Source organism: Pinus tabuliformis, chromosome J, assembly GCF_031772625.1.
Source record: "Pinus tabuliformis cultivar Carrire ecotype Pingquan chromosome J, CPIR1, whole genome shotgun sequence".
Classification (NCBI taxonomy): Eukaryota; Viridiplantae; Streptophyta; class Pinopsida; order Pinales; family Pinaceae; genus Pinus; species Pinus tabuliformis.
In genome coordinates this window covers 542165786-542181069 of record NC_142295.1, presented here as the reverse complement: position 1 = coordinate 542181069, position 15284 = coordinate 542165786, and positions in this window count along the sequence as shown.

Below are 15284 nucleotides of genomic sequence, written 5' to 3'. Positions count from 1 at the left end.
AAGGAAATAAAATCTTCAAAGAAAATCTTTTACTCCTAACTATGGAAGTGATAGTCAGTTATTTCCTCAAATGAATAATGTTGAATGTTTTATATGTCATAATCTTGGACATGTTGCAGCGAAATGCAAAAGTAGAATGGTTCAAGACCATCACACAGAAATATCATCAACTTCCAGGCACTTTAAGGGATATTGTTTTTCTTGCAATATGTTTGGTCACAAAGCCATTGACTGCTATAGAATAAATATGAAAGATGTAAGATGTTATGCATGTAAAAATTTTGGACATATAGAAAAGGAATGTAGGAGAAAATTTCGGGCACCATACCAAAAGGAGAAAACATCATCACACTCGAAGATATCGAAGAAGAAGGAAGTACAGTTAGAAAAATGTGGCATGGCACAGTGTACAGACATGACAAACTCAGGGGAAGCCAAAAGTATGAAACTTCAATGTTATAAATCTCATACGCAAGTTTCATGAAGACAAGTCATGTATATACGCGAGTTCGAAGCTGCACAGTCGCGTATATGTAGTTTGAGAAAAATGTTGTGGGACAGTCTCAGAAAAACTGATGTGATATGATTCAAACAATTATCAGTTATCTTTTCTGTCATAGATGACTACAGTCTGTGGATGTTATTTAGAAGTGTTTTGATCCTCACAAGTTGTTGATAACTTGATGTATATCTGATTAATGATGATGCCTTGATACTTCTTACTGATATATGCAATGATCAGATCTGACAGTGAACAGGTGGAACAAGTTCAGGGGGAGAACATGCTATGCTTCTAATAAAGCATTGTTGGCATTATGTTTACAAGTCTTTGGTACCTAATCAATGATGATGAAGCCTATGTGGCTAAATAATACATCTTTCTATGTTACAGTTATGAGTTTCCCATGATAAAATCTTAGATGATACTTGGGGTCACATAGTTGGTATTCAGATCAGATTTATGGATGATTGTGAATGATTTTTTTGATGATGCATATAGTATGGTGATATTCATAAAGACAAGAAGAAGAAAAAAGCTTGAGTACACATCTTCATTATTTGATGATGAAACACTCATTTCTTTTATGATGCTGTCAAAGATGCATAAAGTTCATATGGTGCGGTTATGATGCAGGATTCCTATAGTTCTTGGCTCTCACATGGTTGAGGATTGTTGTTGTTGATGATATCAAGAAATATTGACAAATGAACATGAGCTCATGGTTTGCCAGATACATATTGATATCTCTTTGATGGATATACAATATGATGGATACATGGATGATTACTTAAGTTGCATATTGTTGGTTGGCAAAGAGAATGGTGTTATTGCAAGTCACATGAAGACATAGCTATTTGAAGACATGGATATTCGAAGACATGGCTTACTTAATCACATAATGATGATGAGTTCTCACCTTACGACGATAGGTTGATACTCACATGTGTTGATTATCATGGTTGATGCTTATCAGAATAGTGGGATGTTCCCTAGTGATGATACATGGTTGATATATTGAATGTTCTTATGGAAAGATCATGCCGTTCTTGATGATGATGTGAAAGATCATAATGTGATTACTATGGTGTTTTCACATATGATATGGTGTGAATGATTTTGTGTTACTGCTTGGAGATATGACATATGCTGAGTTGATTCATGGAAGGTTATGATGAGGGTCTTCATACTAACGAAACAAAGCAAGTTGATCTTGATGAGATCAAGAGGAAGAGTTAATATCTATATGCAGACATACTTTGTCATAGGTTGATGATATTTACACTGTCATATCTTGGGAACTAATTATGGACATATACAGGTTATTGGTCTGGATGCTGTTGACAGATGGAGGAGATCATACATGGTGTATGATAGTTTCTGATGACTATCATGGTCTTGTTTAGATATTTGGTCTCTGTTATCAATTTCATGTATATCATTCGATGTAAAGGTCATATAAAGACCCATGATGTAAAAAAAATTCTCTATCTGTTGTAGTCTTTTTGATGAGTCCCTTTTTGATCACACGATGTAATTGGTAACCCCACTATGCATGGGAAGGATGATGTAATAATTGACATATTTCAATAATATATATCCCCACTTGGTTGGGAGGATGAGTCAAATTCAGTATATCCCCACTTGGTTGGGAGATTGATGTATGTATGAGTCATCGTTGATAGGAAGGTCAAACTCACATAGTTGAGTGACAGAGTCATGTTATTCTTTTGAAAAATATTTGCAGACTCTGCATGTGCTCAAGGGGAGCATGGATGATATAGTGCATCTCAGCATAGACAAAGGGAAGTTCAATCAGAGAATTTAGTATGTTCTTAGGGGAAGCATGGATGATATAGTGCATCTCAGCATAGACAAAGGGGAGTTCAATAAGAGAATTCGGCATGTGCCTAGGGGGAGCAAGATCAATATTTATGTTCAGATATTCAAATATGAAAGTCTTCATTTTGGTCAACCCTTTGCTCTTGATATCAAAGGGGGAGATTATCTTGTCTACCCTTTTCCCTTGATGTCAAAGGGGGAGAGTATTTTGGTGTTTCTTGTTATCTCTGACAGTTTCTACAACTTGCAGTAATCAACACCAACATGGTTGCCATCAAGTCCAAAGGGGGAGATTGTTAGCATTATGATGCATGTGTTGTACTTGATGGAAACCCACTTGTAATAGAACAACTCACTTGTATATGGTAACTAAATGAATCTACAAAAGAGATATCAGATGTGACAAAATGCATGACAGTTGTGCTTACAGATGTGATGAAACGCAGGGTAGTTTTAAGGAATCAGTTCAGAAGGCAACTCTCTAAGATGAAAGATCACAATACAGTAGGTTAACAACGAAGAATTACAGATCAGACTACACAGAATGAAGAAAGAGAGGTATATGTAGGTTCACCTTGACCAAGCTGCATATACATGCAGGTTTACTGACCATAAGTAGCGTATACGTACACACACACTTTCATAGAAGGAAAAGTGTGTATACCTTAGAAAACTAAGTTTTTGGTCCAAGGTAATTGGTCCATGGTATTTTGATCCATGGTATTGGTCCAAGGTATTGACCCTAGGTATTTGATCCAAGGTATTGGTCCCAAGTGGTTTTGGTCCATGGTATTGAGAAAGGCCTAAAAAAATAAAAGGAGGAGAAGATCATTAGGCCAAAGGTGTGCAAGTATCGAATATATGATGAAGTGTGAGATCTAGTATGCAGGTTATCAACTTATGGTGCTTTGTTTGATCTGAACCAAGGATGAACCTTAGCAGTTGATGAGGGATAAGATCTAATGATGGATCAAGATCCTAAGGTTTGAAATGAATTATCATTATATGGTTTGATCATGTATAGTCTAGATCTGAATACTAACGCATGTGTTGTTCTGTAAATGTTATGATCTGGGTATGACTGAAGTCTGGAATAGCTTCAAAATTATGAATTAATATTTACAGATATATACGCTGGTTGGAATTGATAAAAGCACATAGACATGCTAGTTCAACACATCTAAGTAGTGTATACATTCTGTAATATGATATTTGAAGTTACAGTTGGATCTGGTTGTTGTTACAGAATTTTGGGTTCTGCTATGTGTTTTGGTGACTGTAGTTTGATGACAGTATACTGAATTTTCAGATTGATTGATTTTGATTTTCTTCGGTGATGATGGGCTTTCAGTGATTCAGTTGTGTGCGATCCAGAGATTTATGATTGAGTTTTAATGATTGGTTAATGTAGATTTATTTGATGGTTGTAGTGTAGTGGTGATTGATTTTGAGCTTCAATGTTGATAATGGGTCCAATATGAAAATTGGATGAAACGAGGCCTTCATGTGTATGGTTGTGTACCAGGAGCATCTAGTCTGAAAATTTATGAAACATGATCCCTAGAGGAAGAGAGAAGGTTTAAGCCTTCTGTAGGTCGGCGCCTACGTACTAGTAAACATATCAGCTAGTACAAGAGCTAGGGGGTTGTAGCTCCCTTCCAGTAGAAGCTGGAGAACGAGAGAAGGTAGTAACCTTCTACAAGTAGAAGCCTGCGTACTGGTATGAGTCTGCACTAGTACATTGTTGTAAACAAATTTTCTTATTATTAAAAGAAGACAAAGATGACAGCAGCAGGTGGTTTTCACCCACATTGGTTTTCCACCTTAAATCTTGATGTTCATGTGTGTTGCTTATGTGTGATGGTTCATTATGTTATTTACTGCACATGGTTACTATTTAATGTTTAATAAAGTACTGATGCATAGATTAAAGATCAACATATGATGAATTAATTGAATCATTAGTTTGCTGGATATACGCTCGTTTCCTTAAACACAATTGCGTGTACAAGCGAGTTACCTTTATTGAAGTAGAGTATATAAATTTGAGCATGAAAAGAAAAAGATTATTGACTTGACTAATAATGATTCATCCCCCCTATCAGTATTATTTGCAACAGAGGATTGGGTGAATCCAATTGCAGATGGAAGGATTTCATGGGAGCGTGAAAGCTCCTACACTTCGGATTCAGATGAAGAGATAGAGCGATGGCAGAATCGGCTACACGAAGTAACAACGCTGAACTGCAACATGATGATTAGATCATTGTGCTGTGTGATAGCAAAGGTAAGGGAACTGCCGACATATGATGGATTAACAACGATGGATGAATTTCTGAGAAAATTTGAGTGTAGTACCAGAACAGCAGTGGTTTGATGTGCTGAAGTGGGCACTGCATGAAACATCCGCACTATGGTGGGGTACGTATCAAGGAAATTCTTAGGACTGGTGCGGATGCAAAAGGATGATGCGCCTACATTTTGGAAAACCCCAGCGCTGAATGAAAGCCAATCAGCAGGAGTGGAACAACTTGACCACCTTTCCCGATGGGCATAGACATATGTTGTACAGTCTGCACAAGTGCACACCAACCCCAGAATAGAGAATCAAAACAAATCGTAGAAGTGGGAAAGGTGACATGCACTACCAATTCTCCACGACGAAGCCTTCGATAGGGTATGCAGAGTACTAAACAAGGTTCACCAAGTAAGACGAAATGACTGGGACCTATGCATGCTAGCGGTTCGATGGGCCTATTGGATCATGTGCAAAACCATAAATGCAGAGATGATTCCAAAGGTGTGAAATAGAGTGGAGACCATAATTACTAAAGAAAGTACAAAAAGGAATCCACACGTACTGGACCCTGTAATGGTGACAATGCGTGATAACTAGGAGGAAGAAATCACACACCTACGCGAGGTCGAACATATAAGGATTAAAGAAGCCATCCAACAAGGGAACCTTAGACTTTGCGAACTCGAAAAGGACCGGGTACGATTGAGAAAGAAAAGCATTTTGATGGATGTTGAAATCAAGAGGCTGGAAAATGAGATCATACAGGCATGTCTCATCGATAAACCAAGGATGACAAGGCAAGACATAAATGATTGTACCACTGCATTAGAAGAGTGTCGCCGAGAATTTATGCTCTACTTCCATGGCTACAACCACATATCACTAAATGTAGTAACCAGGGGAGTGCACTACATACAGTAGAACACGCAATGTCGATGGTCACATTGAGAATTCAGGAGTTTTTGCGAGCTATGCTGGAAGGCGAGTTGAAGTCTGGCACAGGTGGTGCGACCACCTGACTAGCCGTAGCGAGCACAATCTCAGTGCTCCAGATAGTTGAAAGAGAGTGCAAGGCTCTAAAAGAGTCTATTTAGGCGCTGTGCGATGAGGGAGGTGCACGCAGAATTAGCATGGCATAAGGTTCGCGCCCGCGCACGGGGGGCTGTGCTGCCACGTGGATAGGTTGAGAAGTAACTGTTGGTTTCACTGTTCATGACGAGATGTCCAATTTAAGGCAAAAGGAAGCGAGCGACGGGCATTTAAGACATGAATTAAGAGCTAGATTTAGGGCAGTCTGCCACCAAGAAAGCATTGATGGCTCAGAATTGGGGAGAGCGATCAGATTCAAATTCAAAATGCGCTATAAAAATCCATGGCCACGAGATAACACTTGTTAATTTTAGGTTTGAGCAGTTGATTAGAGCACAGAGTGTTGAGCGCTGAGAAATATTTGAGCCCAGAAGTTTGTGAATGACCGTAGAAAGCACAAGCATGATGACGGCTACCAGGAGAGGTTTGGGCTATGTAGAAGGAACCACCGATGAGGCCGCATAAAGCCCCACGGTGCATGATGTTCCCGGAGACACTGGGGTTGTGCCGGAAATTCTGAAATTTCCTCGAACACCAAGGCCAAATAAAGATAAGCAGGTGGCGGGACCAGTCTGCATGTCCCCGTAGAATCCACGATTCAGTAAACTCTCCATGGAAGAAAAGGGCAAGGCTGTCACCATTGAGACAGACGAGGAGGAGGAGGACCTACAGGCTCTCATAAATGAGATAAAAGCAGCAAAAGACATGGAAGAGGACATCCAACTAGTGCGTGCTGCAGTGAAATTTCCCGAGTACATTCCTCTGCGGAAAGGGAAAGCTAAGGTACCCAAGGATTTGGATGCCGCTAAGAGCGCACTCCAAACCCCGCTCCTCCCCGATGGAATTGTGTTTGAGGGCTCGGCCCTGGGCCACGTGCCCACAATGAAGTTTGAAGATTGGGACCTCGCAGACAGCAAAAAGTTCCCACATTTAGAGACTGAGAACCTCATGAAGCAGAGCATGGAGGGGTCTGTTACAACACTAGAGCCACAGAAATGGCTGCGCGGTGTAGAGAAGGCTGGACTACTTCAGCTACTATGGATTCCACACTTTCACTGCATGCCTATCACAATTTTCGTCACCAAGAAGTTGCTTTGCCTGGTGCATGATGGGTACTTATGGCTTGAGGAGCCTATTCCCATCACAGTGGATCTTATCCACAAGATTTCTCGGCTCCCCTGTAAGGGAAAGGACCCCGTGGAGATAACTGGAAAAAATGGAGATTTAGCGCTCGCAAAGGCCATGAAGAAGAAATACAGCTAGAAAAGAAAAACAGGGGCGACGCAATAAACAAAATTAAAGATAAAGGGGTGCACGTGCCCATCCAACTCCTAGTCGGGAAGGTAATGCGAAAATGCCATGGAGATGAGGTACTAGCGCCGGTAGTTGCGCTGGCAGAACAATCCGCAGAGGGGGTCCAATTCAACTGGGCCAAGTTCCTCTGCGAGGAGTTCGTAACTAATTGCAAAGAAGCCCAGGAGCAGGGTAATACCTTCCACTATGCGTGATTTCTCTTTTTGATTTTACTGGTAACAGGGGAAATGCCTGAGGACAATTAGTTCCCTAATATTGAACAGGACTTACCAGAGGCCGTGAAGTACGCGTCGCTCTGGGCTACTAAGGATGCCACACGGATCCGCGAAAAAATTATCTTCTTGGTGCTCATGGAGGCGAGCATCTAGATGTGGATCAACAAGAGGTCGCGCCTGTCCCCCATAGTGTGCAACAGTCTATGGAGCTTTGCAGACTTCAAGGCGGATATGCATAATGTGTATATCAAGGCGTGTAAAGATCTGGCGTAGAACTGGACCAAGCTCCCCTTCATTGCCATTGATGATGCAATCTTCTTAGTGCTATAATCATGGCCTCCTGAGTGGCGCACCCTGGATATAGTAGAGAAGGATAGAACAGTAGCACAAAAGAAAAAGGCTTCGACCAAGTTGTGTATCACCTAGTTGGCCCAGCAAAAGCGTAATGAACAAGCAGCCGCAGAGGTAAGGACTACCCGCGAAGTAGCAAAAGCAGCTGCAGAGCAGGCAAAGGCCGTCGAAAAACTAGCAACCACAGAGTAGGAAAAGGCTGTCGAAAAAGCAGTAGTCGCAGAGCAGGCAAATGTCGCCAAAAAAGCAACAACCACAAAGAAGGAAAGGCTGCTGAAAAAGTAGTAGTCGCGCAGGCAATGGGGGCCACCACGACACAAGAGGAAGGGGGACAGAACTTGTCTATAGGACAGGGAGCAGGCACAATAGAAGGTGCATATCGGAGCACAACGTCCACTCAGCTGAAACGGTCGCGCGTCACAGAGAGATCTCACAAAAAAAGGTCAAGGCATCCAAACTGGACATCGAACTGATTACACTAACAGAAGGCAACCTCTATGACATTGGTGACACAGTTCGCGAGGTCACTAGGGAAGCACTCCAGGAAGCCATGACAGAGCAACATATTGTGTTGGGGGCCCTGAGGGCGCTGTTGCAGGAACTTTAGGTGCAGCCCCCACAGGAAGGCGCAGTAGCCACCTATAGCGCCGCAAGTACATTAGTAGCGGAGAAACTGCTACGCGCAAAGATGGCCAACACCATAGTGCTAGTGGAAGGAGCACTAACAACAAAGAACGTAGATGACAGAGTCACAGTTGGTAGGATCAAGGGACTTGACCTAAATTTGGCTACCCTTCCGCGAGACACACTGTACCAGCTATAGGATGGCATAACAACAAAGCTCCGTGCCAGGGAGGGCCACGCGATCCAAGTAATGAGCGAGAAGAAGATCAATAGTGAACAACTCCGTCTACAGCATGATGAGATAGTGTCACAGAATTAGCTAATCGTGCAAACAGTTGATGAAGCCTGCCAACGTGTTCCAGAATTATCCATCACCACAGACCTACCAATAGAAATGCGGATCCACTATCTGGAAAGTGGAGTTTGAATCATGGGCAAGGAGAAAACATGAGTGTAGTTGGAGCTGAACCTCTAGATTATTGAGCTGCGGATGAAGGTGCAACCTTCCACTCCTCCGAAAGTTAAAGAATAGTGTGTTAGCGTGATTCAATCAGGATTGGAAGAAATTGGACGGGCAGTGCAGGACTGTACCAGTAAGCATCGAAGGAATGCATGTAGCAGGTCTAGCAAACCACAGAGCATTGCGTCACAAACCTACGAAAAGTACGAGAACAGTTGGAGGGGCTCTGTGCCAAGATCTCCACACTAGTAGAGTGACTCGGGACGAGTCATGATGATTGTGTTGGGGGCGTGTTGGGCATGGAATTCCCCCACAACATGTTTTGGGGATCAAAGCCCAAGTTTTGGGTCAAATTTTTTGTAAGACTCTGTGAATTGTGGGTGCGGAGCACGAAGTAGAGGTTAAGTCATATGGTTGTCTGCCCTAAAATATTATAATGTAATGTAAAGTCAGTCAGCCTACCCATGGTCCGCGGACCATGGGATTGTATAAATAGAGTGAGGCTCTAAGTTGTAAAGATAGTTAATAGCGAAGGAAAGGGTCAATCTTAGAATAGGATTCTAAGTGTATTGGGTAGTAGTAGTAGGAAGAGGCTCTGTAGATGAGTGCGCAGAGGCATAATAGAGTCCACAGATGAGTGCGTGGACCCCTGCAACTGAGTGCGCAAGGTGGTGTCAAGTCTGTAAGCGGAATGGAAGATTAATAAAGAGAAGTTGGTTCTTATTTTTGTGTAATTGCTATACATTGTCTTCTTTATGGTTATCTTGGTTTATTTATCGCGTGTGCACTGATATAATTGCTGAATATGTTGTAATAATAATTAATCTTGCATAAACAAGTTAAGTAATCAGATAATAACAGAATAAATAATGAGGAACTTGGGTATTCTATGGGTTGCACCCCAAATAGGGCTGCACGGAAGCAGCACCACAGGTTGCGAAGGAATAACAAGTGTGCATAGCAATGAGTCAGACCGTGAACCTATAGAAGCTCATCAGACATCCCCAGGGTGCGGAAACCTAGTTCTAGCACCCTCCCATACTACTTAGGCTGAGACCTCAGTCCGTGCTCTACGGACTATTGCCAAAAGGGCTAGTAGTACCGAGATTTGCTTGGCTAAATCACCTCTGTACCTGGGTCAGGTCCATACAAGCCAACAATGGTGATCTATCCCACCTAGTTGTTCGCTAACAAATTTCGTTAAGGGGAATAACCCAAGAGACTAGAGAGCTGGCGATTGTACATTTCATTAGCACTTTCATTGACATTATTTTTCTTTCAAAACAAGCAACGATGGCAACCTCCTCTGTCTTTTGAATGTCAATTATCTAGACACTTTTCCTAAAACCAAACTAGGCCCATGGATTTCACTTTATACATTTTATATTTTGTTGAGGGGTCCATTTGATAGGTAGAACTAGTGGAGAAGAGACCTAAGAGGGATGTCCACCACCACTTAGCATATCAAGAGTGAGGAAGTTTCCAATGAACCCATTTAGGAAAAGGAAAAAAGAGATTGAGAGAATATTTCTAGAAACAAGATTGTGTCCAGAATAGGAAGGGGCGACAACAGGTGAACATGAGACCAAGAGATCAATGGAGGGGGGAGATAGAGTATTTTTTTGAGAATATGAAATAAATTCCTCCTTACATTTATTAGAGGAATTCTTGGCCTCTTGTAGCCCACATCAACCCAATGATTTGTGAGTTCCATGGTCTACCATAGATTTCCATCATGTTCCTACAATTTGAAAGATTCACTATTTGAGACCAATGATAGATATGAGATGATTGGCAAGCTTGAGACTGTCTATATCTAAACCCCATCAAACAAATCCATCGAGTAATTTACTAGGTATTCCTTCATGAATTGGAAGCATACGCTGAAGTACGATGTCCATAATTTAAAGAAGGAGCTTGTAGCATTAGATCCCATCATGATGAGGGGAGAATGAACTTATTGAAACTTCATTCTTAATTAAAAACCCATAAAAACCTAAGCCTACAAAAACCCTAAACCAAATTAAAAATCATTTATAAAATATTAGATTAAATTTTTTATCTATATAAAAATAATTTTAAAATATAATAGTGAATATTTTTTCAATCTAAAAGTAATTTTTAAATACACCTTTCAAATAATATGAGTTAATATATTTCATGAGTGTCCCTCCAATATTAATATAGTTAACCCATTTTCTATCCTAGTGACCTAGTATCTAATAATGTATCAATAACCAACTAGGGTTAGGGTTTGTGTATGCCTCAACTCCTAACTGAGATTAGGTTTTGGAATCTTTAAAATATTACTAAATTTGATATGTGACTAGAGACACGTATCTAAGTAATGGAAGTTGATATCACATCCACTTAATGCCATGGTGGTTAACAAGTTAGATCAACTTGTGCAAGGCACAACTTCCACATACAAACTTCAATTGAGGTCATATTCATGCTTTTGTAAATCTCTTGATGTGTATAATGGTAATGAGAGGTTTAAAACTTCATTTGTAAAGTTTCATCCACAAAAAGTATCATTCAATGCCTTAAATGGTATTTGAAATTTCTTAGACTATAAATCACCAAAGTGAGGTCTACCTCTATAAAAGGTCCTACAAGCTAATAAATCCACTTTTTCTAGCCCCGAGGGTTAGCTCAATTGGTCAAAATCAGTGCCTTGCCATTGAGAGGTCACAGGGTCCAATCTCCCCGAAGCCCTTAGGGTCAAGCCTTCCTAGTGGGCCACGTGGCTAGATTCCCTTCGAGGTCGACTAGCCCAGATATTTCCGTGGATGTAGCACCACCTATTGACCAGGGTGTCCATGAACCAGAACCTATAAAAAAAAAAAAAATCCACTTTTTCTACATTTAAAGTTACAAAGTATATGAAAATTTATATAATGATCCATTTTTTTTTATCATACTTTCCTATTTAGGGATGATTTTTATCCCCAACAGCTTTTAATAAATGAGGTAAGAAAATGTTTCCTCAACCTTCTCCCTAAAGTAGCATTTGGCCTTTACTAGAAGTTTTACTTTCAACCTAACCATAGTTCATGTTGGCCCCATCTGATTATTATGCATTTATTAAGTTAAATTATGTCTTCTATTGAGCTTATAGTTCTATGTCATATATTGTAGGCAACACTTACTCATCGATTTCCTATTCCAACATGGAAGCTTCATAGAGCTCCAAATTTTTTACAATGACTATTGAATAAATGCACATTTATGGGGGTAGATTAATCCTATAAGGATTATGACCCACCTTCTTAAACACTTAAAAAAAGGACCATACTGGTGAGCCTTAATCTTCTTAAATGAGCTTGTAGTGCTTTGTTCAAATGCAACCATACTTTGTCTCTCACCTTGAATTTCTTCTCAATTTTATGATCATCATTGCAAGCCTTGTATTGTTCCTGTGACTTCTTCATTGTATCTTGTATTTTAAAATGGATTTTTGTTTTTTAGCTTGACCACAGGGGATTTAAACCTTAAATATCATGGTTTACATAATACTTCATAACACAACAATTTCCATTGAATTCCCCCCCATAAACATTGTATTTGAAAATGGTTATGCATAATATTATCAATGAATTTTTCAGTTTTCAATGCTTCCCTTGTGGTATCTACCCTCACTCCTCCTTGTTTCCAATATTCAATATCTAAGGGTGAAGGTCACAAATACCCAAAGAAAGTTTCAAAGGACACTTATTGGTAGAAGTGTGAAATTATCTATTATAAGAGTGTCGAATATAAATCAAATTTTCATCCTAGGTCCTTTGATGCTTTTGATTGTATCCCCTCAAAAGTTGAACCAATGTCCTATTCATTAATTTTTTATACCCATTTTTTTGTGGATGGAAACTTGTACAGCTCTTCAACTTAGTGTCCATGTTCTCCCAAAGTGTAGTCCAAAAGACATTAAGAAATCTAGTATCTCTATTCTAGATGATGTTTCTTGGTATCCAAAAATGCACCTAGGCATTTTCAAAGGTCATGTTTGTTGTTTCTTGTCCCTTGATGACCTTGTTATAAGGCATGATATTGCATATTTTACTAAAATGTTGACTACCACAAAGAGATAGGCATGTCCCTTCTTGGTTCTTGGAAAACCTCCATAAAATCAATTGGAGATGTTATGACATGGTCTAGTCAGCATAGGTAAGGGATGGCATAAACCTTGTTTCCTATTAATAGGATTGTTGGTACAACAAATTATGTGTCCTCTAATCAATTGAGCCGCATCTTCCTCTATTCTAGGCCAATATGTATATGTATGTAAGTTGGAAATTATCTTCCCAAAACCAAAATACCTTACAAATTTAGAGGTGTGTGCCTCTTTGATAAGCTGCAATCTTTCACCTTCAGGAACATGAAGCTTGTCTAGCTTATATATCAACTCGTCCTAGAGATTATAGTCGGCGTTATTATCACCTTCATCTACACAAACACTTCCTTGTAGCTAAAATACCACTTTAAATTCTTAATCTTTTGTATATGCCTATTTGTATGCATAATGGGAGAAAGGATCCATGTTCATAAGAGTTCCCAAAGTTGTGATCTTGGGTGTGGGTGGCATTGAAAGAATTTCTACCAACTTATTGGTGTTCCTCTTCTTTAATTTTATGATAAAATGAAAATATTATAAAAAAACCCATCCACTCTAATTGCATTATCTAGTTTGTTGAAGCTTACTTTAGGAATGCATATACTACAATCGTTGGTAATTTTTGTGGGTGATGGTCTCCTTTCCCATTGGATTATTCTTCCATTTCTTAACCACTTGAATAAGACCACATAATTCCTTGTCATATGTAGGGTAGTTCAAGACTCCACCATGGAACATTGTAGAATTATAGCATATTATTTTACCTCCTTGCATCAAGATCACTCCCTTAGCATATCATTTGCATCCATCTCCACTTTGAAAGGATCCTACAATTTGGATAGTGAAAGAATTGATGTTTGACTAATATTTCATTTTAGGTATTCCAAATATTTATGTTGATTCTTTCCCCATTGGAAACTCTTCCAACTAGTTGTTATAACATTGAGTGGTGCAACCACTACTAAAAAGGGTGCTATAAACTTATGTAGGTTCTATGATACTCTGACAAATACCCTAAATTCAATGACATTAGTAAGATTTTTACACTTGAGGATGGTCTTGATCTTCATAGGATCTATCTTGAGTTCCCCTCTTCCATTCAAATACCCTAGACACACTAATGATTGATGAGAAAATCCACATTTCTTAAGGTTTCCCAGTAGCTGATTCTTTTTTAAGGTCTCTAGAAATTGCATGATATGTGAGATGTGTTTTTCCCAAGTAGAGTTATAAACCATTATATAATCTAATTACACTATTACAAATGGATCAAGAAGGGGATGGAATTCATCATTCATTAAACAAATAATTTCATTGGTTCATTACATCAACCAAATGGCGTTACCAACCATTCATATAGATCTTGCTTTATCTTGATGGTGGTCTTTATAGTGTTTTATTTTTTAACTTATGTCTCATGGTATCCCAATTTGAGATCCAACTTGGTGAAGTACTTGGCATGTTGCACTCGATATAGCACGTCATCGAAACTAGATAGTGGGTATCAATTCTTAAGGATGATCTTATTCAAATATCTATAGTTGATATATGTTCTCCAATTCTTGTCCTTGTTAAGTGCTATGATGATAAGTGATGCACATGGAAGAGTGGTTGACATAATTACTCCATACTCCAATAGTTGTTGCAATTATTTCTTCAATTCATCCACTTCCTGTATGGATTATCTATATAGTCCAATGTTTTGTAATTAGGAATTAGGAAACATTTGTATCCCATCCTTAAATTCCCTATTAGGTGATAACCATTTATGCTCTTATAACGCTTTCATGTATGCCTAAAAATTTCCTCCGACTAATGTTAATGTTCTTTAGTATATCCCTTTAGTGATGCATTTAATTTTAACAATTCATCTCCTGATTGATTATCTCTTAAGAAGCGTAATACAAACTTCCTACTTGAACTAATCTATTTATTGGCTTAGTTATAACTTATTAGACATATCTTAAATTTACTTTTATGTGCATTGATGATGAAGGACTTCCCATCCTTGATCAAGTGATACTAGTTTTCTCTCCTTATGATGAGTGCATCCCTCATGTACATATAGGGGCTTCCAAAAACTACACCACACACATCACATGGTACTATGTCCACCTCCACTTCATCAATATACTTTTCACTTATAAAAAATATTATCTTACATTGCTTAACAGCCATAATTTTTGCATCCTCATTTACCCATGCAAGAAAATTTGTCAATAAATATTATCTCATATCATATGTGGGCAATGCCTTACACCAAATTTAGCATTAATGTATATCATATCTTAATCAAACAATAGATTATTGTTGTGCTATTGAATTTATAACACCCTAATGGAATCCAAAAAACTATGTAAATAGTTCTAAAAGTTAGACTCTACTTTGATTGATTCCTCCCTCTACTCTTATAATATATTCAATGATAGTATATTAGATGTAAACCAAATTGTGGTTTGCAATCCCTGCTCCCTACC